Here is a 5238-nt window from a genome sequence, read left to right as displayed (position 1 = left end):
AATTACTACATACTGTGTAGATCTTGTTCACTTACGATGTGGGTGGAGAATTCCTCCTCATACCTCCCCCGGAGTCTTAGGATGCTATTTCCTTTTTTCCACTTAAGTGACTGATCATTCCTTTATCTAAATTCATTTATTCAAGGGTCCTGAACTGTTTTATCTCTCATTGTGCCTTTTGATGCCTGTTCTGTTTTGACTTACAATTTTTTTGTCAGCATAATATTTTTAAGAGGGACAGATGACAAATGTATGTGACTAAATTCACACACTATTCTAGAATTGGAAAGTTTTAAATAAAATGTTTCACTCAGATGGGGAATTTAAGAAACAAAACTAATAATGATAAGGCCAATAACAGAGAGAGAGATAAACCAAGAAACATACTCTTAACTATAGAGAACAAACTGATGGTTACCAGCAATGAGGTGGGTTGGGGATGGGTGAAGAAGAGATGGGATTAAGGAGAGCTTTGAAGTGATGAGCACTGGGTGTTGTATGTAAGTGAGGAATTACTAAGGTCTGCACCTGAGGCTAATATCACACTGTAAGTTAACTCACTGGAATTTAAATAAAAACTTAGAAAAAAAGAAAAATGAGTAAGACAAAACACCATAGAGCAGTGTATATCATATAAGTACTGGAGAAACAGAGAGACATAACATATGCTATTTGGAAGAACTCTTTCCTATTTGTGAAACCTACCATGAGTATGGTGTGTAGAAATTTAGTTGAAGGGTCTACATGAACTTCCAGAAACTGGTTGAGGAGGCAGAAGGAAACGATTTTCTATAAATTGTACTTAACAATAAGACTTCATTTAAGATTTCAGAACAGATGAAAGCAATACTTTTACCTGACTTAAAGGATGTTTGATTAGATATTACTGTGTAAAGAGGACTCAAGAAGGAAATGTTGCTCCTCAACAGAAGCTGATAGCCTGCTGCAGCTTTAGAATAAGTCTTAGATATGAGAGAAAAATCATCATTTATGGGTCATAAACATTTGTGCTTAAAATAACTAAAAAATGTATGTATTTACATTGATTTTCTATGCATGTATTTAGAATAAACATCTGATTTTGGCAATACTTGTGTTTGTGTACATCATTTAAACATAATTTTCCTAATGAATTCTTAATAAATATATGTCATTTTTTAATAACTTTAAGGATTTCCTAGAAAAGACATAAGCTACTAATGCTTGCATCTTCAAATTTTGATCTCTGGGTCACTAAATAGTGTTTTGCTTTGTTTCCCCAAAATTGAAAGTTTCAGTTATTCACTTAAGCCTTGTAACATTTTAAATAATACGCAGTCTAAATAAAATGATACATTAAAAAGTGCTTCTTGTTCTATACTTGACTTACTTTTCTGTCTGATTGTAGGAAAATCCTATCAATGCCCCATGGAAATTTATACTCAAACATCAACTGATTTCATCCTCTTGGGGTTGTTCCCACCAACAAGAATGGGCCTCTTCTTCTTCATTGTCATCATTCTTATCTTTCTAATGGCTCTGTTTGAGAACCTGTCCATGATTCTGCTCATCTTCCTAGATACCCATCTCCACACTCCCATGTATTTCTTACTCAGTCAGCTCTCTCTCATTGACCTAAACTACATCTCCAACATTGTCCCCAAGATGGCTTCTGATTATCTCTCTGGAAAGAAGTCTATCTCCTTCATCGGGTGTGGGGTTCAGAGCTTCTTCTTCATTACTTTAGCTGGTACAGAAGGTTTACTATTGGCTTCTATGGCTTATGATCGTTATGTGGCTATTTGCTTTCCTCTCCACTATCCCATCCGTATGAAAAAAAAAGTGTGTGTGCTAATGGTAATGGGATCTTGGATAATGGGCTCAGTCAACTCCTGTGCCCACACTGTATATGCCTTTGGTATCCCTTACTGTCGATCCAGGACCATCAACCATTTCTTCTGTGATGTCCCCGCCATGTTGACTCTGGCCTGCATGGACACCTGGGTCTATGAGTACACAGTGTTTTAAGCACCATCTTCTTCCTTGTGTTTCCTTTCATTGGCACTGCATGTTCCTATGGCCGGGTCCTCTTTACCATCTGCCACATGCGGTCAACAGAAGGGAGAAAGAAGGCCTATTCAACCTGCAGCACCCACCTCACTGTGGTCACCTTATACTTTGCACCCTTTATTTACACTTATCTACACCCAAGATCCTTCCGATCTCCCACAGAGGACAAGGTTCTGGCTGTCTTCTACACCATCCTGACCCCAATGCTCAACACGATCATATACAGCCTGAGAAACAAGGAGGTGATGGGGGCCCTGAGAAAAGTGATTCAGAGGATCTGCTCTGTAAAAATGTAGACAAAGCTTCTTACATATGTACCCACCACTGATTATAAGTCCATTCTTCAGTGTCCAGTAACTAAAATATTATTTTATGTTTAGAGTGTAAGGACTAAAATAAGAAGAGAAGAAAATCACTCATGTGTGGATAAAATTATCTTGCAAATATGTATGTCATTATGAGCCATATATATATATATATTTTTTTTCCTTTATGGTACTTTTTTTCATGGATTTCAAATACACTTGTTTGCTAATATGTTTTCAATGAAAATGGTTATTTTTCATGTAGAAATAAAAATAGAAACTTTCTAACTGAAGTTGTCATTCAACATAACAGTTCTAGTATTTGCAATTTATTTTCCAATACATGTAAACAGAAAAGTGAATGTCTCCTGAATGTCTCAATCTAACTGGAAGTCAGAAAACTTCTTGTAGACTTGTGACTTATCTCTGCCAGTTACTTGTTGTTTTTTGTTGTTGTTGTTTTGTTTTGTTTTTTATTTTGTGTGTGTGTGTGTGTTTGTGTGTGTGTGTGTGTGTGTGTGTGTGTGTTTTAAGTTTGTGGTAACTTCTCTTTAGAAGGATTTACCTGAGGGGTGCCCAGGTGGGTCATTCATTTAAGCTTCTGCCTTTGGCTCAGGTCATGATCCCAGGGTCCTAGGGTATAGCACTACCTCGGACTCCCTGTTCAGTGGAGAGCCTGCTTCTCCCTCTCTCTCTGCACACATCCTGCTCATGCTCTCTCTCTCTCACTCACTCTATCTCAAATAAATAAACACAATCTAAAAAAGAAAAAAAAAAGATTTAGCTGAGACTTAATCAGAGATTCTAATATCCTTACACCATTCTGAGTTAAATACAAGTTTGTTCTCCTTTTAGGGAAGTGAATCCTAGAAAAGTTATTTCATATCATGTATTCCTCAAGATCAAGTATAAGGGCTTTAATGTGTTAACAGAGATCAAGAAATTGTGAGGTCAATGGTAAGCTGAGTGTATTGAAAGTTTAGTAGGATTAGCAATTTCCAGGACATTCCCATGACCACCCCCCACACTAAACACATGCTCAATAGCCACTGCTATCATTGTATGAAATCATGTTTCTCATGTAATATTTTATTTTCCACTCACTATGTCTCATAGTTCTACTGAAACAGGTTGTTGGGAGGTAAACTTACATACACCAATAAAATGTCATTGATAAATCACTTTTCAAAACAGGAACCACCATCAAATCTAATAAAAACCTCTCAGCTCAGGTGAACTTCCAACTCAAGTAGATTGCTATTACTGCTCCTCACTGGTAAGTGAAGAAATGGTCTTTACTTTCTCGGACTTGGCAGAAAGGAGACTGCTCATACCCTGCATAATTTACAGCGCACTGCACAAAGAGAAAATATGAGCTTTCTTCTTCAAACAGCAAGATTTTTTTTTCTTAAAAAAAATTTACTACATATGAAATGCAATCCAAATGACAAACATTTTTGTGTTATAATTTTATGGATAATACATAGTAATACACTATTCTGTGATGGCTTCATTGCTCATAAGATGTTTTGGCTCACTTTTTTCCAATTTTATTTTTCAATTTATACTTTTAGGAACTTCAGTTTTCTATCAGTACAGTCGAAAGCGTTGTTAATCAGTCATGGAAAATACTAAGCTGCAATTAAATTTTGCTCATTTTTAATTTTGAGAAGAATCTGTATTCTTATGTTACTCTAGCTATTAAGAGTATGTATAAGTGGTGAAAACATTGGACTGAATTTTTGACACATTATATCTAAATATATACTTTTACTTTCTCAGGAGAAATTTTTTTTCTAAAATATTTCTGTAGTAAACTGTTTTAAAGTGATAATTTTATACATAAATCTGAATTTGTTTTTTTTAATATAATTTTAATAAATGGAATTTTAGTGAATCCTCTACAATTTCTGGAAATATGTGGACTTCGTATAAAAACTGGATGTCACTTCATGTTTCAAATTCACATTTGTTCATTTTATCACTGCATTTTCTATTACAAGTTAATCTGCTGTTACTTCTTTCTTTCTGGTTATAAAACCTCATATGAAAATTATTCTTTCCCAACAATAATATTTCATACTAATTTTTAAATCTTTTTAACATTTTTAAATTGTATATTTATTTATAAACCTGTGGGCATTAACTTTGCAATGTTGCAGCACTTTTTAAAACCATAGATTTTGGATCATTTTATTAATTCTAGTAACTTCCCAATATACTTTATTGAAATAACAATGTGTGTGCTTTCATTTTGTGATAAATACTGATGAGGATTCTTGCTTAAGCTCCATAGCATTTCCTGCACTGACTCTCAGGCAAGATAGTTAATAATTTTGTAAATGACACAGGAATGATCTTTGGGATGGAATTCAGCTCGTACCCCCACCATGAGTCACTGCTGTTGCCAGGCACAGCTCCTTCTCTCTCCTGGCAGTGGCTCCTTCCACCATTGTTGCTGCCTCTGCAGCTGCTGCTGTCATCACTGTCACCAATCTGATCCCAGTTCCAACAGAGCTACTCCCTTGGGGTCCTGTGGCACCTTGAGCAAGATGCGTGTATTCCTGTGAGGAGGCCGGGGGGACTGCTGTGTGAGCATGATGTCTGAGCCCATATGTGCAGGCCCTGTTGCTGGGCCAAAGTCACATGCCAATGCTGCCCCCCAGCTCTTCTGCTCACATGTTGACTCAGAGAGAAAACTGTTAAAAATTTCAAGATGGCAAAAACTGGACATTAAAGCAACAAAAGAGTCTTTGTGAGTCTGGGACCCTGTGAAAGTGCCCAGGCCACACATATATGAGGCCAGCCTTGAGAAAGTTAGAATGAGTGAATAGGAAGGGAGTCTTACCATACAAATCAGCAAAATGTGAGAATGTCTGCTGTT

General features: G+C 36.3%; 1 pseudogene; it reads left to right on the top strand.

Annotated features, from left to right (window-relative positions):
* Window positions 1–1407: 1407 nt before the first annotated feature.
* LOC103680563 lies at window positions 1408–2345 on the top strand (annotated as a pseudogene).
* Window positions 2346–5238: the final 2893 nt, after the last annotated feature.

Source organism: Ursus maritimus, unplaced genomic scaffold (genome assembly GCF_017311325.1).
Source record: "Ursus maritimus isolate PB19 unplaced genomic scaffold, ASM1731132v1 scaffold_5, whole genome shotgun sequence".
Lineage (NCBI taxonomy): Eukaryota > Metazoa > Chordata > Mammalia > Carnivora > Ursidae > Ursus > Ursus maritimus.
Note: the sequence above shows the minus strand (reverse complement) of the source record. Positions and strands in the feature narration are given on the sequence as shown.